This window comes from Panulirus ornatus, chromosome 17 (assembly GCF_036320965.1).
Source record: "Panulirus ornatus isolate Po-2019 chromosome 17, ASM3632096v1, whole genome shotgun sequence".
In the NCBI taxonomy this organism is placed as follows: domain Eukaryota; kingdom Metazoa; phylum Arthropoda; class Malacostraca; order Decapoda; family Palinuridae; genus Panulirus; species Panulirus ornatus.
Genome location: NC_092240.1, coordinates 40,360,654 through 40,387,485, shown reverse-complemented (window position 1 = coordinate 40,387,485; position 26,832 = coordinate 40,360,654). Strand labels below are relative to the sequence as shown.

The following is a 26,832-nucleotide window of genomic DNA, read 5'->3' as shown; positions in this document are numbered from 1 at the left end:
CTCTTCTCTGTTTACCAAATCATTTTCCCTAACCCTCTCACTTTGCACACCACCTCGACCAAAACACCCTATATCTGCCACTCTATCCTCAAACACATTCAACAAACCTTCAAAATACTCACTCCATCTCCTTCTCACATCACCACTACTTGTTATCACCTCCCAGTTTGCGCCCTTCACTGAAGTTCCCATTTGCTCCCATGTCTTAAGCACTTTATTTACCTCCTTCCAGAACATCTTTTTATTCTCCCTAAAATTTAATGATACTCTCTCACCCCAACTCTCATTTGCCCTCTTTTTCACCTCTTGCACCTTTCTCTTGACCTCCTGTCTCTTTCTTTTATACATATCTCACTGAATTGCATTTTTTCCCTGCAAAAATCGTCCAAATGCCTCTATATATATATATATATATATATATATATATATATATATATATATATATATATATATATATATATATATATATATATATATATATATATATATATATATATATATATATATATATATATATATATATATATATATATATATATATATATATATATATATATATATATATATATATATATATATATATATATATATATATATATATATATATATATATATATATATATATATATATATATATATATATATATAGTTTTGGAAAGAGGGGCAAGTATGAAGTCTGTTGGGGATGAGAGAGCTTGGGAAGTGAGTCAGTTGTGGTTCGCTGATGATACAGCGCTGGTGGCTGATTCATGTGAGAAACTGCAGAAGCTGGTGACTGAGTTTGGTAAAGTGTGTGGAAGAAGAAAGTTAAGAGTAAATGTGAATAAGAGCAAGGTTATTAGGTACAGTAGGGTTGAGGGTCAAGTCAATTGGGAGGTGAGTTTGAATGGAGAAACTGGAGGAAGTGAAGTGTTTTAGATATCTGGGAGTGGATCTGGCAGCGGATGGAACCATGGAAGCGGAAGTGGATCATAGGGTGGGGGAGGGGGCGAAAATTCTGGGGGCCCTGAAGAATGTGTGGAAGTCGAGAACATTATCTTGGAAAGCAAAAATGGGTATGTTTGAAGGAATAGTGGTTCCAACAATGTTGTATGTTTGCGAGGCGTGGGCTATGGATAGAGTTGTGCGCAGGAGGATGGATGTGCTGGAAATGAGATGTTTGAGGACAATGTGTGGTGTGAGGTGGTTTGATCGAGTGAGTAACGTAAGGGTAAGAGAGATGTGTGGAAATAAAAAGAGCGTGGTTGAGAGAGCAGAAGAGGGTGTTTTGAAGTGGTTTGGGCACATGGAGAGAATGAGTGAGGAAGGATTGACCAAGAGGATATATGTGTCGGAGGTGGAGGGAACGAGGAGAAGAGGGAGACCAAATTGGAGGTGGAAAGATGGAGTGAAAAAGATTTTGTGTGATCGGGGCCTGAACATGCAGGAGGGTGAAAGCAGGGCAAGGAATAGAGTGAATTGGAGCGATGTGGTATACCGGGGTTGACGTGCTGTCAGTGGATTGAATCAAGGCATGTGAAGCGTCTGGGGTAAACCATGGAAAGCTGTGTAGGTATGTATATTTGCGTGTGTGGACGTATGTATATACATGTGTATGGGGGGGGTTGGGCCATTTCCTTCGTCTGTTTCCTTGCGCTACCTCGCAAACGCGGGAGACAGCGACAAAGTATAAAAAAAAAAAAATATATATATATATATATATATATATATATATATATATATATATATATATATATGTATATATATATATATATATATATATATATATATATATATATATATATATATATATATATATATATATATATATATATATATATATATATATATATATATATATATATATATATATATATATATATATATACATATATATATATATATATATATATATATATATATATATATATATATATATATATACATATATACATATATGTATATATATATATATATATATATATATATATATATATATATATATATATATATATATATATATATATATATATATATATATATATATATATATATATATATATATATATATATATATATATATATATATATATATATATGGAACCATGGAAGCGGAAGTGAATCATAGGGTGGGGGAGGGGGCGAAAATTCTGGGAGCTTTGAAGAATGTTTGGAAGTCGAGAACATTATCTCGGAAAGTAAAAATGGGTATGTTTGAAGGGATAGCGGTTCCAACAATGTTGTATGGTTGCGAGGCGTGGGCTACGGATAGAGTTGTGCGCAGGAGGGTGGATGTGTTGGAAATGAGATGTTTGAGGACAATATGTGGTGTGAGGTAGTTTGATCGAGTAAGTAATGTAAGGGTAAGAGAGATGTGCGGAAATAAAAAGAGTGTGGTTGAGAGAGCAGAAGGGGATGTTTTGAAATGGTTTGGTCACATGGAAAGAATGAGTGAGGAAAGATTGACCAAGAGGATATATGTGTCAGAGGTGGAGGGAAACAGGAGAAGTGGAAGACCAAATTGGAGGTGGAAAGATGGAGTGAGAAAGATTTTGAGTGATCGGGGCCTGAATATGCAGGAGGGTGAAATGCGTGCAAGGAATAGAGTGAACTGGAACGTTGTGGTTTACCGGAGTCGACGTCCTGTCAATAGATTGAGCCAGGGCATATGAAGCGTCTGGGGTAAACCATGGAAAGTTTTGTGGGGCCTGGATGTGGAAAGGGAGCTGTGGTTCACTGAGTGTGAACGAATGTGGCCTTTGTTGTCTTTTCCTAGCGCTACCTCGCACACATGAGGGGGAAGGGGGTTGTTATTTCATGTGTTGCGAGTTGGCGATAGGAATGAATAAAGGCAGACAGTATGAATTATGTACATGTGTATATATTTGTATATGTCTGTGTGTGTATATATATGTGTGTACATTGAGATGTGTAGGTATATATATTTGCGTGTGTGGACGTGTATGTATATACATGTGTATATGGGTGGGTCGGGCCATTCTTTCGTCTGTTTCCTTGCGCTACCTCGCTAACGCGGGAGACAGCGACAAAGCAAAATAAATAAATAAAATATATATTTATATATATATAAATATATATATATATATATATATATATATATATATATATATATATATATATATATATATATATATATATATATATATATATATATATATATATATATATATATATATATATATATATCCCTGGTGATATGGGAGAAAGAATACTTTCCACGCATTGCTCACGTGTCGTAGAAGGCGACTAAAGGGGACGGGAGCGGGCGGCCAGAAACCCTCTCCTCCTTGTATTTTAACTTTCTAATAGGGGAAACAGAAGAATGAGTCACGCGGGGAGTGCTCATCCTCTTCGAAGGCTCAGATTGGGGTGTCTAAATGTGTGTGGATGTAACCAAGATGAGAAAAAAGGAGAGATAGGTAGTATGTTTGAGGAAAGGAACCTCGATGTTTTGGCTCTGAGTGAAACGAAGCTCAAGGGTAAAGGGAAAGAGTGGTTTGGGAATGTCTTGAGAGTAAAGTCAGGGGTTAGTGAGAGGACAAGAGCAAGGGAAAGAGTAGCACTACTCCTGAAACAGGAGTTGTGGGAGTATGTGATATAGTGTAAGAAAGTAAATTCTTGATTGATGTGGGTAAAACTGAAAGTTGATGGAGAGAGATGGGTGATTATTGGTGCATATGCACCTGGCCATAAGAAGAAAGATCATGAGAGGCAAGTGTTTTGGGAGCAGCTGAATGAGTGTGTTAGTGGTTTTGATGCATGAGACCGGGTTATAGGAATGGGTGATTTCAATGCAAAGATGAGTAATGTGGCAGTTGAGGGAATAATTGGTATACATGGGGTGTTCAGTGTTGTAAATGGAAATGGTGAAGAGCTTGTAGATTTATGTGCTGAAAAAGGACTGGTGATTGGGAATACCTGGTTTAAAAAGCGAGATATACATAAGTATACGTATGTAAGTAGGAGAGATGGTCAGAGAGCGTTATTGGCTTACATGTCAATTGATAGGCGCGCGAAAGAGAGACTTTTGGATGTTAATGTGCTGAGAGGTGCAACTGGAGGGATGTCTGATCATTATCTTGTGGAGGCTTAGGTGAAGATTTGTAGGGGTTTTCAGAGAAGAACAGAGAATGTTGGGGTGAAGAGAGTGGTGAGAGTAAGTGAGCTTGGGAAGGAGACTTGTGTGAGGAAGTACCAGGAGAGACTGAGTACAGAATGGAAAAAGGTGACAACAAAGGAGGTAAGGGGGGTGGAGGAGAAATGGGATGGATTTAGGGAATCAGTGATGGATTGCGCAAAAGATGCTTGTGGCATGAGAAGCGTGGGAGGTGGGTTGATCGGAAAGGGTAGTGAGTGGTGGGATAAAGAAGTAAGATTATTAGTGAGAGAGAAGATAGATGCATTTGGACCATTTTTGCAGGGAAATAATGCATATGAGTGGGAGATGTATAAAAGAAAGAGGCAGGAGGTCAAGAGAAAGGTGCAAGAGGTGAAAAAGAGGGCAAATGAGAGTTGGGGTGAGAGAGTATCATTGAATTTTATGGAGAATAAAAAGATGTTCTGGAAGGAGGTAAATAAAGTGCGTAAGACAAGGGAGCAAATGGGAACTTCGGTGAAGGAGGCTAATGGGGAGGTGATAACAAGTAGTTGTGATGTGAGAAGGAGATGGAGTGAGTATTTTGAAGGTTTGTTGAATGTCTTTGATGATAGAGTGGCATATATAGGGTGTCTTGGTCGAGGTTGTGTGCAAAGTGAGAGGGTTAGGGAAAATGATTTGGTAAACAGAGAAGAGGTACTAAAAGCTTTGCGGAAGATGAAGGCCTGCAAGGCAGCAGGTTTGGAAGGTATTGAAGTGGAATGTATTGGAAAAGTGGGTGACTGTATTGTTGACTGGTAGGTAAGGTTATTTAATGTATGTATGATTCATGGTGAGGTGCCTGAGGATTGGCGGAAAGCTTGCATAGTGCCATTGTACAAAGGCAAAGGGGATAAGAGTTAGTGCTCAAAGTACAGAAGTATAAGTTTGTTGAGTATTCCTGGTAAATTATGTGGGAGTGTATTGATTGAGAGGGTGAAGGCATGTACAGAGCATCAGATTGGGGAAGAGTAGTATGGTTTCAGAAGTGGCAGAGAATGTGTGGATCAGGTGTTTGCTTTGAAGAATATATGTGAGAAATACTTAGAAAAGCAAATGGATTTGTATGTAGCATTTATGGATCTGGAGAAGGCATATGATAGAGTTGATAGAGATGCTCTGTGGAAGGTATTAAGAATATATGGTGTGGGAGGCAAGTTGTTAGAAGCAGTGGAAAGTTTTTTTCGAGGATGTAAGGCACGTGTACGTGTAGGGAGAGAGGAAATTGATTGGTTCTTAGTGAATGTAGGGTTCCGGCAGGGCTGTGTGATGTCTCCAAGGTTGTTTAATTTGTTTATGGATGGGGTTGTTAGGGAGGTGAATGCAAGAGTTTTGGAAAGAGGGGCAAGTATGCAGTCTGTTGTGGACGAGAGAGCTTGGGAAGAGAGTCAATTGTTGTTCGCTGATGATACTGAGCTGGTGGCTGATTCATGTGAGAAACTGCAGAAGCTGGTGACTGAGTTTGGTAAAGTGTGTGAAAGAAGAAAGTTAAGAGTAAATGAATAAGAGCAAGGTTATTAAGTACAGTAGGGTTGAGGGCCAAGTCAATTGGGAGGTAAGTTTGAATGGAGAAAAACTGGAGGAAGTAAAGTGTTTTAGATATATGGGAGTGGATCTGGCAGCGGATGGAACCGTAGAAGCGGAAGTGAGTCACTGGGTGGGGGAGGGGGCGAAAATTCTGGGAGCCTTAAAGAATGTTTGGAAGTCGAGAACATTATCTCGGAAAGTAAAAATGGGTATGTTTGAAGGGATAGTGGTTTCAACAATGTTGTATGGTTGCGAGGCGTGGGCTATGGATAGAGTTGTGCGCACGAGGATGGATGTGCTGGAAATGAGATGTTTGAGGACAATATGTGGTGTGAGGTGGTTTGATCGAGTAAGTAATGTAAGGGTTAGAGAGATGTGCGGAAATAAAAAGAGTGTGGTTGAGAGAGCATAAGAGGATGTTTTGAAATTGTTTGGTCACATGGAGAGAATGAGTGAGGAAAGATTGGCCAAGAGGATATATGTGTTAGAGGTGGAGGGAACGAGGAGAAGTGGGAGACCAAATTGGAGGTGGAAAGATGGAGTGAAACGATTTTGGGTGATTGGGGCCTGAACATGCAGGAGGATGAAAGGAGGGCAAGGAATAGAGTGAATTGGATCGATGTGGTATACCGGGGTTGACGTGCTGTCAGTGGATTGAATCAGGGCATGTGAAGCGTCTGGGGTAAACCATGGAAAGCTGTGTAGGTATGTATATTTGCGTGTTTGGACGTGTATGTATATACATGTGTATTGTGGTGGGTTGGGCCATTTCTTTCGTCTGTTTCCTTGCGCTACCTCGCAAACGCGGGAGACAGCGACAAAGCAAAAAAAGAAAAAAAAAGAATATATATATATATATATATATATATATATATATATATATATATATATATATATATATACACACACATACATACACGGGTTGTAGAAGGCGACTAAAGGGGACGGGAGCGAGGGGCTAGAAACCCTCCCCTCCTTGTATTCTAACTTTCTAAAAGAGGAAACAGAATAAGGAGTCTCGCCGAGAGTGCTCATCCTCCTCGAATGCTCAGATTGCGCTGTCTAAATGTGTGTGGATGTAACCAAGATGTGAAAAGGAGAGATAGGTAGTACGTTTAAGGAAAGGAACCTGGGTGTTTTGGCTCTGAGTGAAACGAAGCTCAAGGGTAAAGGGAAAGAGTGGTTTGGAATGTTTAGGAGTAATTTCAGGGGTTGGTGACAGGACAAGAGCAAGGTAAGGAGTAGCGCTACTTCTGAAATAGGAGTGGTTGGAGTATGTGATAGAGTGTAAGAAAGTAAACTCTAGTGTAAGATTGGTAAAACTAAAAGTGGATGGACAGGGATGAGTGATTATTGGTGCCTATGCACCTGGGCATGAGAAGAAAGATCATGAGAGGCAAGTGTTTTGGGAGCAGCTGATTGAATATGTTAGTAGTTTTGATGCACGAGACCGGTTATAGTGATGGGTGATTTGAATGCAAAGGTGAATAATGTGAGAGATGAGGGACTAAATGTTGTACATGGGGTGTTCTGTGTTTTAAATGGAAATGATGAAGAGCATATAGTTTACTGTGCTGAAAAATAGTAGAGATGGCCTGAGAGCGTTATTGGATTACGTGTTAATTGACAGTCGCATGAGAGACTTTGGATGTTAACGTGCTAAGAGGTGCACCTGGAGGGATGTCTGATCATTATCTTGTGGAGGCAAAGGTAAAGATTTGTAGAGATTTTCAGAAAAGAGAGAATGTTTGGGTGGAGAGAGTGGTGAGAGTAATTGAGCTTGGGAAGGAGACTTGTGTGAGGAAGTACCAGGAGAAACTGAGTGCAGAATGGAAACAAGTGAGAACAAAGGATGTAAGGGGAGTGGGGGAGGAATATGATGGATTTTAAGGAAGCAGTGATGGCTTGTGCAAAAGATGCCTATGGTATAAAAAGCTTGGGAGGCGGGCAGATTAGAAGGGTAGTGATTGGTGGGATGAAGAAGTAAGATTATTAGTGAAAGAGAAGAGAGAGGCATTTGGAAGTTATAGAGGGAAATTGTGCAAATGATTGGGAGATGTATAAAAGAAAGAGGCTGGAGTTCAAGAGAAAGGTGCAAGAGGTGAAAAAGAGGGCAAATGAGGGTTGGGGTGAGAGAGCATCATTAAATTTTAGGGAGAATAAAAAGATGTTTTGGAAGGAGGTAAGACAAGAGAACAAATGGGAAAATCGATGAAAGGGCTAATGGGGAGGTGATAAGAAGTAGTGGTGATGTGAGAAGGAGATGGAGTGAGTATTTTGAAGGTTTGCTGAATGTGTTAGATGACAGAGTGGCAGATATAGGGTGTTTTGGTCGAGGTGGTTTGCGAAGTGAAAGGGTTTGTGAGAATGATTGGGTAAACAGAGAAGAGGTAGTAAAAGCTTTGCGGAAGATGAAAGCCAGCAAGGCAGTGTGTTTGGATGGTATTACAGTGGAATTTATTAAAAAGAGAGGCGACTGTGATGTTGGCTGCTTAGTAAAGATATTTACTGTTTGTTGACTCATGGTGAGGTGCCTGAGGATTGGCAAAATGCATGTATAGTGTCACCGTACAAAGGCAAAGGGGATAAAGGTGAGTGTTCAAATCATAGAGGTATACGTTTGTTGAGTATTCCTGGGAAATTATATGGGAAGGTATTGATTGAGAGGGTGAAAGCATGTAGAGCATCAGACTGGGGAAGAGCAGTGTGGTTTCAGAAGTGGTGGAGGATGTGTGGATCAGGTGTTTGCTTTGAAGAATGTATGTGAGAAATACTTAGAAAAGCAAATGGATTTGTATGTAGCATTTATGGATCAAGGCATACGATAGAGTTGATAGAGATCCTCTGTGGAAGGTATTAAGAATATATGGTGTGAGAGGCAAGTTGCTAGAAGCAGTGAAAAGTTTTTATCGAGGATGTAAGGCATATGTGCGAGTAGGAAGAGAGGAAAGTGATTAGTTCTCAGTGAATGTCGGTTTGCGGTAGAGGGTGCGTGATGTCTCCATGGTTCTTTAATTTGTTTATGGATGGGATTGTTAGGGAGGTGAATGCAAGAGTTTTGGAGAGAGGGGGCTATTATGCAGTCTGTTGTGGATGAGAGGGCTTGGGAAGTGAGTCAGTTGTTGTTCACTGATGATACAGCGCTTGCAGATGATTCGGGTGAGAAACTGTAGAAGTAGGTGACAAAGTTTGGTAAAGTGTGTGAAAGAAGAAAGCTGAGAGTAAATATGAATAAGAGCAAGATAATTAGGTACATTAGGGTTGAGGGACAGGTCAATTGTGAGGTAAAATCGAATGGAGAAAACCTGGAGGAAGTGAAGTGTTTTAGATATCTGGGATTGGATTTGGCAACGGATGGAACCGTGGAAGCGGAAGTGAGTCACTGGGTGGGGGAGGGGGCGAAAGTACCTGGAAGCGTTGAAAAATGTGTGGAAGGCGAGAACATTATCTCGGAAAGCAAAAATGGGTATGTTTAAAGGAATAGTGGTTCCTGGAATGTTATATGGTTGCGAGGCGTGGGATATATAGAGGGTTGTACGAAGAAAGGTGGGTGTGTTGGAAATGATATGTTTGAGGACAATATGTGGTGTGAGGTGGTTTGATCAAGTAAGAATGAAAGGGTAAGAGAGATGTGTGGTAATAAAAAGAGTGTGGTTGAGAGAGCAGAAGAGGGTGTATTGAAGTATATTGGCCACATGGAGAGAATGAGTGAGGAAAGATTGTTAAAGAGGATATATGTGTCAGAGATGGAGGGAACTAGAAGTGGGAGACCAAATTGGAGGCGGAGGGATAGAGTGAAAAAAATTTCTAGCGATCGGGGCCTGAACATGCAGGAGGGTGAAAGGCGTGCTAGGACCAGAGTGAACTGGAACGTTGTAGTATTCCGGAGTGGACGTGCTGTCAATGGATTGAACAAGGGCATATGAAGCGTCTGGGGTAAACCATGGAAAGTTTTGTGGGACCTGGATGTGGAAAGGGAGCTGTGGTTTCGGTGAATTATTCATGACAGCTAGAGTGTGAACGAATGTGGCCTTTGTTGTCTTTTCCTAGCGATACCTCGTGCACGTGCTAGGGGAGGGTGTTGTCATTTTATATGTGGCGGGGTTGGCGACGAGTATGAATAAATATATATAAGATCAGTTTATCACCTACGAGATGTCCTCCACCTCTTTCTCTGTGTTGATTTTGTTGATTTGTGCCTGTGTGTATGTGTGTGTGTTTTTGGGTGTGTGTGCGTGTGTGGATATATGTGGCCAGACTATTTGTGACTCAGCTCTTGTTTATTAAAATACCTCAGTATGTTTTCCTGTGGGGGGTAGGGTGTGTTCCATTATGCGTCCCTGTCTCTCAAATCACATCTCTGCATTCCTGCCTCCTGACTCCCTTAGTCTGGTTTTAAACCCATTTGTTTGACGGTATGACCCATGAGCACAACGGTGCTCGTCTTAACAACTATTAACTATAATGGGTTGGCCTTTGAGATAATTCTCAAAGGTCAGGTCAAAGGCCAGTCTATCTAATCTATCGTACTGTCTCGTACTCGAAGGTCGTACCGCCGTGCTCAAGGATCGTACTGAACCATGCTTGAGTTAGTGCTTGTCCCTGTCATACAGACATCTGTGTTTAAATGCCAAAACTTAGATGGAAGATACTATTGCTCTTGCAGTTGAAGTAAATGTTCCTTTCTGTTATTTTGGTCTAACTCTGATGCATGAACACACTGCTCACTGTCACCATTGCCGACGTTCTGATACCCTTACATGTCGCCAACGCTATTATACAAGCTTACATGTCTTATGGCGTCAGTAAAACCAACTCCACATAGCACGTATAGTGTTGGTATCCTGTAGGAATCACTGTAGCAGTTCATCGCTTAAAGAAGTGCCCAAGATTTAACAATTGCCTCGTTTGATTCTAGCTCTTTGTTTTCTCTCACAGTTTTAAATGTGCCAAATGAATTCTGAACAATGGAGGCACAGTATGCCGGGTTAGAACTAAAGCTGTAGCCATATACAGAATAACTTTTAATTAACAGTAATTAACCATGGCTTTTCAGGACAGTGGCTGTTATCCCCGATGTCATTCTATGTGAACCACTTTGATCTGTAGATTAAGAAACAAACGAGCCCACAAAATGCGAAGCAAGACGCTAACAAGTCTGTACATCGTACACTGATAAAGACCTGATGTTCATTGTGCGGAAAGAGAGCAAAATGGAGATTTCATACGTCGTATCATAAAATGAACCATCAAGACCGAGTGCTTCACACTACAAATGAACCACGAACACTTGTGGTTCATGCAACATATGAAACGAGGATCAGATTTCACGCGAGAAACTGACACACCACAACCGAACCTTCCGAGCCAGTTGTTCCACGTGACTAACGAATAAGTAAGAATTCTTTATGTAACAGACGAGTCATACAGCCTCCGGTTGAGCGTGACAAACGAACCACCAACACGTTTTTCTTACGTCATAAGTGTTTCATGGCTTAAGTAAGTCATGGGCACAGGTTCTCTCTCACGAAAACTATGTACTTTTAAGGGCGAGCGTTGGCAGGCCATGACACGTAGCACACTTACTAACACACACCCCACGAGTCTCCCCGTACGGTACAGGTAGGTCATTACACACACACACACACACACACACACACAGTGACAAAAAACACACCAGTTATAACCAACGCCCTCACAAACACCAACACGCAAAGCCAAAACAAATACACAAAGGAAAAACAAAAACAACAAATAAACCGTCCCCTTTAACTGTTCCCCCCCCCCCACACACACGCACACACAAACACACAAACAGTTGAAAGTGAAGACATACAGTGTTTCGCCGTCAGTAAAGCCCCTTCACTTGAGCCATTACACTTGGGCAAAGAACTCCCCGTTAAGATAAGACACCTGCATATTTTCTGGGGCGGCCGAGCAACAGGTGGGAGGAGGAGCGCAGACCACCTCGGCCGCCCCCTTGCCAAGAACTAGCACGCCATTCTTGCTTTTGTTATTTTCGTGTTCTAATTTCAGGTGTGTGTGACACCCGGGGGCTGCGCGGGTTAACGATATGATGCTCGTAGCCCTCGTACGGCGAGGGCTTTACTGTGACAGATATGTGCCTCTGTCGCCTGGCCCTCTCTTGATATGTTCCTTGGTTAGATGTTGGTGGCGCTTGAGTTGTACACCTATGGCCAGGCTCTGGCTAATTCTATGATTAGGATTCTCTCTCTCTCTCTCTCTCTCTCTCTCTCTCTCTCTCTCTCTCTCTCTCTCTCTCTCTCTCTCTCTCTCTCTTCAAGGTAGCGGGTGGTAGGTAGCTGACGATCTGGATGGTACTTCAACCTGAGGATCGGGAGAGTTAGCGACAGAGGAGCAGTCAGTCAGCGCTCCCGTTCCTGTCAAGTTCCCTTCCCCTTTCCGGCCCATATTGCATCCAGTCCAGAAACTCATATTCTCTGTGTCATACCAAATATCTGACAGCACTTAAATCTCACACAAATAGTTACTATTAATTGCTGATGTTCTGGTATTGAGCCCTGCACATACTAGCACCACCTTTTGGCAAAATCTCGTCCTAAGCTCTCCTGTGTATATATACATACAATATATATATATATATATATATATATATATATATATATATATATATATATATATATATATATATATATATATATGGTAAATCAAAATGTTAAAAATCAAATGGTAAAGTTTCATGCCATGAGAATCCATTGAAAACTTGAATAGACTGCCATTGTTAAAATGTCTATTGTCACGAACTCATTTTGCTTCAATCTGAGTAAAGGGTTCTGTTATTCACAAAGATTTTCCTCCTCAGTCGACAGCCAAATTCCCAAGGATAATTCACGTGCCTCAGGTTCATTGTACGATGGTCTGAATCGACGTTTCACAGTTCTGTGACCCCAAATGCCATTTCACATTTCCTGGCGATCTCTTACGCCACTTGACGTTCCAAGACGATCTCTAGTGGCGTTTCACATTCTCCGACGACCCCCACCTGTGCCGCATAAGGTTCTCTGACGACCCCCACCTGTGCCGCATAAGGCTCTCCGACGACCTCATTTGCCGTGTCCATATCTTGAGACGACCTCCGTAATAGCAACTCCTTCATGGTTGCATGGTGACTGTTACCGTTGTCACTTGGCAATCCCTAAGACCGTCTGATGGCGTCACACATCCTCTTGCGACCTCTGTCTTACATTCCCTTGATGACCTCTAGTACTTGAGAACGACGGCGTGACCCTTGAGCACGACTGTACGATCCTTAAGTAAAATGAACTAGCATTTGAACTAACTCTCAATGGTAAGGTCAAATGCCTCTAAGGCTATGTCAAACTCTCTCTCTCTTTCTCTCTCTAATGAACTTAGACGTTCTCTAGTTCCTGCCAACACCACCCTCCCTCTCCTCCACTAACTTCCACTTCACCACACCCACACACAAGGTACCGCCTTTCCCTCCCTCCCTCACCGCACCATTACTTCACCATCTCGTCTCTCACTACCTCCTGTCCTCAGCCAGAGAGGCTGCCAAGCATGCAGCCTCACAGAACCACCAGAGTGTGATGATCTCTCAACACCTCTTTAAGTTTATCGCTCAAGAACTACTTGTTCTTCTCAACACGACACCACACAGGCTAGGGGGAGGAAGATTCACCCCTTTACTGACTGCCAGTGTGGCAAAACAGATGTTATTTTGGTGGGCTCAGTGACGGCACAAGGTATCTTTGGTGAGAAAACTTTCACTGTCAGGAGTGGGATTCGAACCCACGCCCGGAAGACCGGACTGCGACCTGAACGCAGCGCCTTGGACCGCTCGGCCATCCTGACATGCTAGAAGATGTGGAGAAACCTTAGCAGCATCTCTTTATCATGTCATCCGGCGACTACCTTGCTCGTCATATAGCTTTACCTACATACATAGAGCTTAGTGAGTTCACACGGCAAACCTTGAAATACTTTATAGATGTTGATAAAATATATATATATATATATATATATATATATATATATATATATATATATATATATATATATATATATATATATATATATATATATATATATATATATATATATGTATATATATAATAGATAGATAGATAGATAGATAGATATAGATATAGATATATACCTTATCACTCGAAATATACACACTAAGTTCCATATATATACAAATAGCCAAGTAACGAGTAAGGTAGTCACCGTTGGACATAATAAGCAGATTCTGTTATGAGTTTTCCACAACTTCGAAGCATGTCAGGATGGCCGAGCGGTCCAAGGCGCTGCGTTCAGGTCGCAGTCCGGTCTTCCGGGCGTGGGTTCGAATCCCACTCCTGACAGTGAAAGTTTTGTCACCAAACATACCTTGTGCCGTCACTGAGCCCACCAAAATAACATCTGTTTTGCCAAACTGGCCGTCAATAAAGGAGTAACCCCCCCCCCCCCTCTCCATTGCTTGTGGTGTAGTTGTGTCGAGAAGAACAAGTAGTTTTTGAGCGATAAACTTCAGGATGTGTTGATCACACATTCTGGTGGCGCTGTGAGGCTGCTTAGTTGGCAGCTTCTCTGGCTGAGAACAGGGGGTAGGGAGATGCGAGATGGTGGAGAAATGGTGCGAAGAGGGAGAAAGGGAGAGGCGGAACCTTGCCAGTGAGTGTGGTGAAGTAGAAGTTAGTGGAGGAGAGGATACATATATATATATATATATATATATATATATATATATATATATATATATATATATATATATATATATATATATATTATTCATTTACTATACTTTGTCGCTGTCTCCCGCGTTGGCGAGGTAGCGCAAAGAAACAGACGAAAGAATGGCACAACCCACCCACATACACATGTATTTACATACACGTCCACACACAGCACATATACATATCTATACATCTCAACGTATACATATATATATACACACACAGACATATACATATATACACATGTACATAATTCATACTGTCTACCCTCATTCATTCTCGTCGCCACCCCGCCACATATGAAATACCAACCCCCTCCCCCTACATGTGCGCGAGGTAGCGCTAGGAAAAAGGTAGCTGTCATGTATAATGCACCGAAACCACAGCTCCCTTTCTACATCCAGGCCCCACAGAACTTTCCATGGTTTACCCCAGACGCTTCACATGCCTTGGTTCAATCCATTGACAGCACGTCGACCCCGGTATACTACATCGTCCCAATTCACTTTATTCCTTGCACGCCTTTCACCCTCCTGCATGTTCAGGCCCCTATCATTCAAAATCCTTGTTACTCCATCTTTCCACCTCCAATTTGGTCTCCCACTTCTCCTTCTTCCCTCCATCTCTGACACATATATCATCTTGGTCAATCTTTCTTCACTCATTCTCTCCACGTGACCAAACCATTTCAAAACACCCTCTTCTGCTCTCTCAACCACACTCTTTTTTATTACCATATATCTCTCTTATCCTTTCATTACTTACCTGATCAAACCACCTCACACCACACATTGTCCTCAAACATCTCATTTCCAACACATCCATCCTACTCCGCATAACCCTATCTATAGCCAACGCCTCACAACCATATAACATTGTTGGAACCATTATTACTTCAAACATACCCATTTTTTCTTTCCCAGATAATGATCTCGCCTTCCAGACATTCTTCAACGCTCCCAAAACATTCGCCTCCTCTCCCACCCTGTGACTCACTTCTACTTCCAAGGTTCCATCCGCTCCCAAATCCACTCCCAGATATCTAAAACACTTCAGTCCCCCAGATTTTATTCATTCAAACTTACCTCCCATTTGACTTGTCTCTCAGCCCTACTAAAACTAATGACCTTGCTCTTATTCACATTTACTCTCAGCTTTCTTCTTTCACACACTTTACCAAACTCAGTCACCAGCTTCTACAGTTTCTCACCCGAATCAGCTACCAGCGCTCTATCATCAGCGAACAACAACTGACCTACTTTCCAATAGACTGCATAATTGACCCTCTTTCCAAAACATTTGCATTCTCCTTCTTAACACTCCCATCCATAAACAAATTAAACAACCATGGACACATCACGCACCCCTACCGCAAACCTACATTCACTGGGAACGAATCACTTTCCTCTCTTCCTACTCGTACAGAGGTCTTATATCCTAGATAAAAAGTTTTCACTGCTTCTAGGAACTTGCTTCCCACACCTTATACTCATGATACCTTCCAAAGAGCATCTCTATCAACTCTATCATATGCCTTCTCCAGATCTAGAAATGCTACATTCAAATCCATATGCTTTTCTAAGTATTTCTCACAACGTTTTTCAAAGCAAACACCTGATCCACACATCCTCTACCACTTCTGAAACCACACTGCTCTTCCGCAATCTGATGCGCTGTACATGTCTTCACCCTCTCAATCAATACCTTCCCATATAATTTCCCAGGAGTACTCAACAAACTTATTCCTGTGTACTTTGAACACTCAAATTTATCCCCTTTGCCTTTGTACAATGGCACTATGCATCCATTCCGCCACTCCTCAAGTACATCATCAAGAGCCATGAATACAGTGAGTATCTTTACCACCCATTCACCCCGTTTTTTAATAACTTCCACTCCACTACCATCCAAACCCGATGCCTTGCCGGCTTTTATCTTCCGTAAAGATTTCGCTAACTCTTATCCGTTTACCAAGCTATTCTCCCTGACCCTCTCAGTTCGCACACCCCCTCGACCAAAACATCCTATATCTGCCACTCTATCAGCTAACACGTTCAACATTCCTTCAAAATACTCACTCCATCACCTTCTTACATCACCACTACTTATTACCTCCAATTTAACCCCCTTCACCGATGTTCCCATTTGTTCTCTTGTCTTACGCATTTTATTTACCTTCTTCCACAACATTTTCTTATTCTCCCTAAAATTTAATGATACTCTCTCACCCTAACTCTCATTTGCCCGCTTTTTCAACTCTTGCACCCTTCTCTTGACCTTCCGTCTCTTTCTTTTATACATCTCGCAATCATTAGCACTATTTCCATGCAAATATCGGTGAAGGGGGCTAATAAGGGGGTAATACCTAGTAATTGTGAAGTGCGAACGTGATAGAGTGAGTATTTTGAAGGTTTTTGAATGTGTGTGATGATAAAATGTCAGATATGGGTCTATTCGTCGAGGTAATGTGCGAAGTGAGAGGGTCAGGGAGAATGGTTTGACAAACAGAGAAGAGGTAGTGAAAGCTTTGCGGAAGATGAAAGCCAGCAAGTCTATGTGCGCCTGTTGGGAAATGATCGGTGTAGGCCCCGTTGCTCACCAACGGGTATTCGAGTACATTGTATCCGAATAGTTATTTCCTATTAGCCAGGCCCATAGCCTAGCGTTAGCATTCCCGCCTGTGGCACAGGCGTTCCGGGTTCGATCATGGCTGTTGGAGGTTTGTATGTTCTATGAAGGTGTGCGTTCCCATGCCCTTTTTCGTATTCATATACCTCCGCGTTGTACAGTAAGGTTCGGTAAAATGCTATCTGCTGGCTATGTGCGACTGTTGGGAAATGACCGGTGTAGACCCCTTTGCTCACCAAATTGGGACGAAGGGTAGTCGAGTACATAGTATTCAAATAGTTATCTCCTATTAGCCAGGCACTTATCCTAGAGGTAGCATTCCCGCCTGTTGCAGAGGGGTCCCGGGTTCGATGCTTGCTGATGGAGGTTTGAATGTTCTATGAAGGTGCGCGTTGCCTATGCACTTTGTTCGTGAACATATATGTATTCCTGGTAAATTATAAGGGAGGGTATTGATTGAGAGGGTGAAAGCAAGTACAGAGCATCAGATTGGGTAAGAGCAGTGTGGTTTCAGAAGTGGTAGAGGATGTGTGGATCAGGTGTTTGCTTTGAAGAATGTATGTGAGAAATACTTAGAAAAGCAAATGGATTTGTATGTAGCATTTATGGATCTGGAGAAGGCATATGATAGAGTTGATAGAGATGCTCTGTGGAAGGTATTAAGAATATATGGTGTGGGAGGCAAGTTGTTAGAAGCAGTAAAAAGTTTTTATCGAGGATGTAAGGCATGTGTACGTGTAGGAAGAGAGGAGAGTGATTGGTTCTCAGTGAATGTAGGTGTCCGGAGGGGGTGTGTGATGTCTCCATGGTTGTTTAATTTGTTTATGGATGGGGTTCTTAGGGAGGTGAATGTAAGAGTTTTGGAAAGAGGGGCAAGTATGAAGTCTGTTGGGGATGAGAGAGCTTGGGAAGTGAGTCAGTTGTTGTTCGCTGATGATACAGCGCTAGTTGGCTGATTCATGTGAGAAACTGCAGAAGATGGTGACTGAGTTTGGTAAAGTGTGTGAAAGAAGAAAGTTAAGAGTAAATGTGAATAAGAGCAAGGTTATTAGGTACAGTAGGGTTGAGGGTCAAGTCAATTGGGAGGTGAGTTTGAATGGAGAAAAACTGGAGGAAGTGAAGTGTTTTAGATATCTGGGAGTGGATTTGGCAGCGGATGGAACCATGGAAGCGGAAGTGGATCATAGGGTGGGGGAGGGGGAAAAAATTCTGGGAGCCTTGAAGAATGTGTGGAAGTCGAGAACATTATCTCGGAAAGCAAAAATGAGTATGTTTGAAGGAATAGTGGTTCCAACAATGTTGTATGGTTGGGAGGCGTGGGCTATGGATAGAGTTGTGCGCAGGAGGATGGATGTGCTGGAAATGAGATGTTTGAGGACAATGTGTGGTGTGAAGTGGTTTGATCGAGTAAGTAACGTAAGGGTAAGAGAGATGTGTGCAAATAAAAAGAGCGTGGTTGAGAGAGCAGAAGAGGGTGTTTTGAAATGGTTTGGGCACATGGAGAGAATGAGTGAGGAAAGATTGACCAAGAGGATATATGTGTCGGAGGTGGAGGGAACGAGGAGAAGAGGGAGACCAAATTGGAGGTGGAAAGATGGAGTGAAAAAGATTTTGTGTGATCGGAGCCTGAACATGCAGGAGAGTGAAAGGAGGGCAAGGAATAGAGTGAATTGGAGCGAGGTGGTATACCGGGGTTGACGTTCTATCAGTGGATTGAATCAAGGCATGTGAAGCGTCTGGGGTAAACCATGGAAAGCTGTGTAGGTATGTATATTTTGCGTGTGTGGACGTATGTATATACATGTGTATGGGGGTGAGTTGGGCCATTTCTTTCGTCTGTTTCCTTGCGCTACCTCGCAAACGCGGGAGACAGAGAAAAAACAAAAAAAAAAAAAGAATATATATATATATATATATATATAAAATATATATATATATAAATATATATATATGGAAAAAGGTGAGAACAATAGAAGTAAGGGGAGTGGGGGAGGAATGGGATGTATTTAGGGAATCACTGATGGATTGCGCAAAAGATGCTTGTGGCATGAGACGAGTGGGAGGTGGGTTGATTAGAAAGGGTAGTGAGTGGTGGGATGAAGAAGTAAGAGTATTAGTGAAAGAGAAGAGAGAGGCATTTGGACGATTTTTGCAGGGAAAAAATGCAATTGAGTGGGAGATGTATAAAAGAAAGAGACAGGAGGTCAAGAGAAAGGTGCAAGAGGTGAAAAAAAGGGCAAATGAGAGTTGGGGTGAGAGAGTATCATTAAATTTTAGGGAGAATAAAAAGATGTTCTGGAAGGAGGTAAATAAAGTGCGTAAGACAAGGGAGCAAATGGGAACTTCAGTGAAGGGCGCAAATGGGGAGGTGATAACAAGTAGTGGTGATGTGAGAAGGAGATGGAGTGAGTATTTTGAAGGTTTGTTGAATGTGTTTGATGATAGAGTGGCAGATATAGGGTGTTTTGGTCGAGGTGGTGTGCAAAGTGAGAGGGTTAGGGAAAATGATTTGGTAAACAGAGAAGAGGTAGTGAAAGCTTTGCGGAAGATGAAAGCCGGCAAGGCAGCAGGTTTGGATGGTATTGCAGTGGAATTTATTAAAAAAGGGGGTGACTGTATTGTTGACTGGTTGGTAAGGTTATTTAATGTATGTATGACTCATGGTGAGGTGCCTGAGGATTGGCGGAATGCGTGCATAGTGCCATTGTACAAAGGCAAAGGGGAAAAGAGTGAGTGCTCAAATTACAGAGGTATAAGTTTGTTGAGTATTCCTGGTAAATTATATGGGAGGGTATTGATTGAGAGGGTGAAGGCATGTACAGAGCATCAGATTGGGGAAGAGCAGTGTGGTTTCAGAAGTGGTAGAGGATGTGTGGATCAGGTGTTTGCTTTGAAGAATGTATGTGAGAAATACTTAGAAAAGCAAATGGATTTGTATGTAGCATTTATGGATCTGGAGAAGGCATATGATAGAGTTGATAGAGATGCTCTGTGGAAGGTATTAAGAATATATGGTGTGGGAGGAAAGTTGTTAGAAGCAGTGAAAAGTTTTTATCGAGGATGTAAGGCATGTGTACGTGTAGGAAGAGAGGAAAGTGATTGGTTCTCAGTGAATGTAGGTTTGCGGCAGGGGTGTGTGATGTCTCCATGGTTGTTTAATGTGTTTATGGATGGGGTTGTTAGGGAGGTAAATGCAAGAGTTTTGGAAAGAGGGGTAAGTATGAAGTCTGTTGGGGATGAGAGAGCTTGGGAAGTGAGTCAGTTGTTGTTCGCTGATGATACAGCGCTGGTGGCTGATTCATGTGAGAAACTGCAGAAGCTGGTGACTGAGTTTGGTAAAGTGTGTGAAAGAAGAAAGTTAAGAGTAAATGTGAATAAGAGCAAGGTTATTAGGTACAGTAGGGTTGAGGGTCATCAAGTCAATTGGGAGGTGAGTTTGAAAGGAGAAAAACTGGAGGAAGTGAAGTGTTTTAGATATCTGGGAGTGGATTTGGCAGCGGATGGAACCATGGAAGCGGAAGTGGATCATAGGGTGGGGGAGGGGGAAAAAATTCTGGGGGCCTTGAAGAATGTGTGGAAGTCGAGAACATTATCTCGGAAAGCAAAAATGGGTATGTTTGAAGGAATAGTAGTTCCAACAATGTTGTATGGTTTCGAGGCGTGGGCTATGGATAGAGTTGTGCGCAGGAGGATGGATGTGCTGGAAATGAGATGTTTGAGGACAATGTGTGGTGTGAGGTGGTTTGATCGAGTGAGTAACGTAAGGGTAAGAGAGATGTGTGGAAATAAAAAGAGCGTGGTTGAGAGAGCAGAAGAGGGTGTTTTGAAGTGGTTTGGGCACATGGAGAGGATGAGTGAGGAAAGATTGACCAAGAGGATATATGTGTCGGAGGTGGAGGGAGCAATGAGAAGAGGGAGACCAAATTGGAGGTGGAAAGATGGAGTGAAAAAGATTTTGTGTGATCGGGGCCTGAACATGCAGGAGGGTGAAAGGAGGGCAAGGAATAGAGTGAATTGGAGCGATGTGGTATACCGGGGTTGACGTGCTGTCAGTGGATTGAATCAAGGCATGTGAAGCGTCTGGGGTAAACCATGGAAAGCTGTGTAGGTATGTATATTTGCGTGTGTGGACGTATGTATATACATGTGTATGGGGGTGGGTTGGGCCATTTCTTTCGTCTGTTTTCTTGCGCTACCTCGCAAACGCGGGAGACAGCGACAAAGTATAAAGAAAAAAAAAAAAAAAATATATATATATATATATATATATATATATATATATATATATATATATATATATATATATATATATATATATATATTTGTATATTTATTAGACTATCGCTGTATCCCGCGTTAGCAAGGTAGCGCATGGAATCAGGCGAAAGAATGTCCCTACCCATACACATGCACCTGTATATACATACACATTCACACACGCACATATACAAACCTATTCATTTCAACGTATATACATATACATTTATATATACATACACGTCCACACACGCAAATATACATACCTATACATCTCAACATATACATATATATATATACACACACAGACATATACATATGTACACATGTACACAATTCACACTGTCTGCCCCACCCATTCCCATCGCCACCCCGCCACACACGAAACAATATATTCTTTTTTTTCTTTCATACTATTCGCCATTTCCCGCATTAGCGAGGTAGCGTTAAGAACAGAGGACTGGGCCTTTGAGGGAATATCCTCATCTGACCCCCTTCTCTGTTCCTTCTTTGGGAAAAAAAAAAAAAAGGAGGGGAGGATTTCCAGCCCCCCGCTCCCTTCCCTTTTAGTCGCCTTCTACGACACGCAGGGAATACGTGGGAAGTATTCTTTCTCCACTATCCCCAGGGATAATATATATATATATATATATATATATATATATATATATATATATATATATATATATATATATATATATATATATATATATATATATATATATATATATATATATATATATATAAATATATATATATGTATGTATATATATATGTATATATTTTCATATATATATATTTATTATCTATTTATTTATATATTCATTTATTTTCCTTTGTCGCTGCCTTCCGCGTTAGCGAGGTAGCGCAAGGAAACAGACGAAAGAATGGCCCAACCCTCCCACATACACATGTATATACATACACGTCCACACACGCAAATATTCATACCTATACATCTCAATGTACACATATATATACACACACAGACATATACATATATACACATGTAAATAATTCATACTGTCTGCCTTTATTTGTTCCCATCGCCACCTCGTCACACATGGAATAACAACCCCCTCCCCCCTCATGTGTGCGAGGTAGCGCTAGGAAAAGACACCAAAGGCCCCATTCGTTCACACTCAGTCTCTAGCTGTCATGTAATAATCCACCGAAACCACAGCTCCTTTTCCACATCCAGGTCCCACACAACGTTCCATGGTTTACCCCAGACGCTTCACATGTCCTGGTTCAATCCATTGACAGCACGTCGACCCCGGTATACCACATCGTTCCAATTTACTCTGTTCCTTGCACGCCTTTCACCCTCCTGCATGTTCAGGCCCCGATTACTCAAAATCTATTTCACTCCATCTTTCCACCTCCAATTTGGTCTCCCACTTCTCCTCGTTCCCTACACCTCTGACACATATATTCTATTGGTCAATCTTTCCTCACTCATTCTCTCCATGTGACCAAACCATTTCAAAACACCCTCTTCTGCTCTCTCAACCACACTCTTTTAATTTCCACACATCTCTCTTACCCTTACATGACTTACTCGATTAAACCACCTCATACCACATATTGTCCTCAAACATCTCATATCCAGCACATCCACATATATATATATATATATATATATATATATATATATATATATATATATATATATATATATATATATATATGATACAGCGCTGGTGGCTGATTCATGTGAGAAACTGCAGAAGCTGGTGACTGAGTTTGGTAAAGTGTGTGGAAGAAGAAAGTTAAGAGTAAATGTGAATAAGAGCAAGGTTATTAGGTACAGTAGGGGTGAGGGTCAAGTCAATTGGGAGGTGAGTTTGAATGGAGAAAAACTGGAGGAAGTAAAGTGTTTTAGATATCTGGGAGTGGATCTGTCAGCGGATGGAACCATGGAAGCGGAAGTGGATCATAGGGTGGGGGAGGGGGCGAAAATTTTGGGAGCCTTGAAAAATGTGTGGAAGTCGAGAACATTATCTCGGAAAGCAAAAATGGGTATGTTTGAAGGAATAGTGGTTCCAACAATGTTGTATGGTTGCGAGGCGTGGGCTATGGATAGAGATGTGCGCAGGAGGATGGATGTGCTGGAAATGAGATGTTTGAGGAAAATGTGTGGTGTGAGGTGGTTTGATCGAGAAAGTAACGTAAGGGTAAGAGAGATGTGTGGAAATAAAAAGAGCGTGGTTGAGAGAGCAGAAGAGGGTGTTTTGAAATGGTTTGGGCACATGGAGAGAATGAGTGAGGAAAGATTGACCAAGAGGATATATGTGTCGGAGGTGGAGGGAACGATGAGAAGAGGGAGACCAAATTGGAGGTGGAAAGATGGAGTGAAAAAGATTTTGTGTGATCGGGGCCTGAACATGCAGGAGGGTGAAAGGAAGGCAAGGAGTAGAGTGAATTGGAGCGATGTGGTATACAGGGGTTGACGTGCTGTCAGTGGATTGAATCAAGGCATGTGAAGCGTCTGGGGTAAACCATGGAAAGCTGTGTAGGTATGTATATTTGAGTGTGTGGACGTGTGTATGTACATGTGTATGGGGGGGGGGGGGGTTGGGCCATTTCTTTCGTCTGTTTCCTTGCGCTACCTCGCAAACGCGGGAGACAGCGACAAAGTATAAAAAAAAAAAAAAAAAAAAAAAAATATATATATATATATACATATATATATTTATATCATGATCATGAGAGGCAAGTGTTTTGGGACCAGCTGAATGAGTGTGTTAGTGGTTTTCATGCACGAGACCGGGTTATAGTGATGGGTGATTTGAATGCAAAGATGAGTAATGTGGCAGTTGAGGGAATAATTGGTATACATGGGGTGTTCAATGTTTTAAATGGAAATGGTGAAGAGCTTGTAGATTTATGTGCTGAAAAAGGACTGGTGATTGGGAATACCTGGTTTAAAAAGCGAGATATACATAAGTATACCTATGTAAGTAGGAGAGATGGCCAGAGAGCGTTATTGGATTACGTGTTAACTGACAGGCGCCCGAAAGAGATACTTTTCGATGTTAATGTGCTGAGAGGTGAAACTGGAGGGATGTCTGATCATTATCTTGTGGAGGCTAAGGTGCAGATTTGTATGGGTTTTCAGAAAAGAAGAGTGGATGTTGGGGTGAAGAGGGTGGTGAGAGTAAGTGAGCTTGGGAAGGACACCTGTGTGAGGAAGTACCGGGAGAGACTGAGCACAGAATGGAAAAAGGTGAGAACAATGGAAGTAAGGGGAGTGGGGGAGGAATGGGATGTATTTTGGGAATCAGTGATGGATTGCGCAAAAGATGCTTGTGGCATGAGAAGAGTGGGAGGTGGGTTGATTAGAAAGGGTAGTGAGTGGTGGGATGAAGAAGTAAGATTATTAGTGAAAGAGAAGAGAGAGGCATTTGGACGATTTTTGCATGGAAAAAATGCAATTGAGTGGGAGTTGTATAAAAGAAAGAGACAGGAGGTCAAGAGAAAGGTGCAAGAGGTGAAAAAGAGGGCAAATGAGAGTTGGGGTGAGAGAGTATCATTAAATTTTAGGGAGAATAAAAAGATGTTCTGGAAGGAGGTAAATAAAGTACCCAAGACAAGGGAGCAAATGGGAACTTCAGTGAAGGGCGCAAATGGGGAGGTGATAACAAGTAGTGGTGATGTGAGAAGGAGTTGGAGTGAGTATTTTGAAGGTTTGTTGAATGTGTTTGATGATAGAGTGGCAGATATAGGGTGTTTTGGTCGAGGTGGTGTGCAAAGTGAAAGGGTTAGGGAAAATGATTTGGTAAACAGAGAAGAGGTAGTAAAAGCTTTGCGGAAGATAAAAGCCGGCAAGGCAGCAGGTTTGGATGGTATTGCAGTGGAAGTTATTAAAAAAGGGGGTGACTGTATTGTTCACCGGTTGGTAAGGTTATTTAATGTATGTATGACTCATGGTGAGGTGCCTGAGGATTGGCGGAATGCGTGCATAGTGCCATTGTACAAAGGCAAAGGGGATAAGAGTCAGTGCTCAAATTACAGAGGTATAAGTTTGTTGAGTATTCATGGTAAATTATATGGGAGGGTATTGATTGAGAGGGTGAAGGCATGTACAGAGCATCAGATTGGGGATGAGCAGTGTGGTTTCAGAAGTGGTAGAGGATGTGTGGATCGGGTGTTTGCTTTGAAGAATGTATGTGAGAAATACTTAGAAAAGCAAATGGATTTGTATGTAGCATTTATGGATCTGGAGAAGGCATATGATAGAGTTGATAGAGATGCTCTATGGAAGGTATTAAGAATATATGGTGTGGGAGGTAAGTTGTTGGAAGCAGTGAAAAGTTTTTATCGAGGATGTAAGGCATGTGTACGTGTAGGAAGAGACGAAAGTGATTGGTTCTCAGTGAATGTAGGTTTGCGGCAGGGGTGTGTGATGTCTCAATGGTTGTTTAATTTGTTTATGGATGGGGTTGATAGGGAGGTGAATGCAAGAGTTTTGGAAAGAGGGTCAAGTATGAAGTCTGTTGTGGATGAGAGAGCTTGGGAAGTGAGTCAGTTGTTGTTCGCTGATGATACAGCGCTGGTGGCTGATTCATGTGAGAAACTGCAGAAGCTGGTGACTGAGTTTGGTAAAGTGTGTGAAAGAAGAAAGTTAAGAGAAAATGTGAATAAGAGCAAGGTTATTAGGTACAGTAGGGTTGATGGTCAAGTCAATTGGGAGGTAAGTTTGAATGGAGAAAAACTGGAAGAAGTAAAGTGTTTTAGATATCTGGGAGTGGATCTGGCAGCGGATGGAACCATGGAAACGGAAGTAAATCATAGGGTGGGGGAGGGGGCGAAAATCCTGGGAGCCTTGAAGAATGTGTGAAAGTCAAGAACATTATCTCGGAAAGCAAAAATGGGTATGTTTGAAGGAATAGCGGTTCCAACAATGTTGTATGATTGCGAGGCGTGGGCTATGGATAGAGTTGTGCGCAGGAGGGTGGATGTGCTGGACATGAGATGTTTGAGGACAATATGTGGTGTGAGGTGGTTTGATGGAGTAAGTAATGTAAGGGTAAGAGAGATGTGTGGAAATAAAAAGAGCGTGGTTGAGAGAGCAGAAGAGTGTGTTTTGAAATGGTTTGGGCACATGGAGAGAATGAGTGAGGAAAGATTGACCAAGAGGATATATGTGTCAGAGTGGAGGGAACGAGGAGAAGAGGGAGACCAAATTGGAGGTGGAAAGATGGAGTGAAAAAGATTTTGTGTGATCGGGGCCTGAACATGCAGGAGGGTGAAAGGAGGCAAGGAATAGAGTGAATTGGATCGATGTGGTATACCGGGGTTGACGTGCTGTCAGTGGATTGAATCAGAGCATGTGAAGGGTCTGTGGTAAACCATGGAAAGTTGTGTGGGGCCTGGATGTGGAAAGGAAGCTGTGGTTTCGGGCATTATTGCATGACAGCTAGAGACTGAGTGTGAACGAATGGGACCTTTGTTGTCTTTTCTTAGCGCTACCTCGCACACATGAGGGGGTAAGGGGATGATATTCCTTGTGTGGCGGGTTGGCGATGGGAATGAATAAAGGCA

The 26,832-nt window shown here is 41.8% G+C and overlaps 2 non-coding genes across 2 annotated transcripts; one reads left to right on the top strand and one right to left on the bottom strand.

Moving 5' to 3' along the window:
• Window positions 1-13,432: 13,432 nt before the first annotated feature.
• TRNAL-CAG (transfer RNA leucine (anticodon CAG)) lies at window positions 13,433-13,516 on the bottom strand. The gene has a single exon. It is a non-coding gene; the product is annotated as a tRNA-Leu (tRNA).
• Window positions 13,517-13,944: 428 nt separating this feature from the next.
• On the top strand, window positions 13,945-14,028 carry TRNAL-CAG (transfer RNA leucine (anticodon CAG)). The gene has a single exon. It is a non-coding gene; the product is annotated as a tRNA-Leu (tRNA).
• Window positions 14,029-26,832: the final 12,804 nt, after the last annotated feature.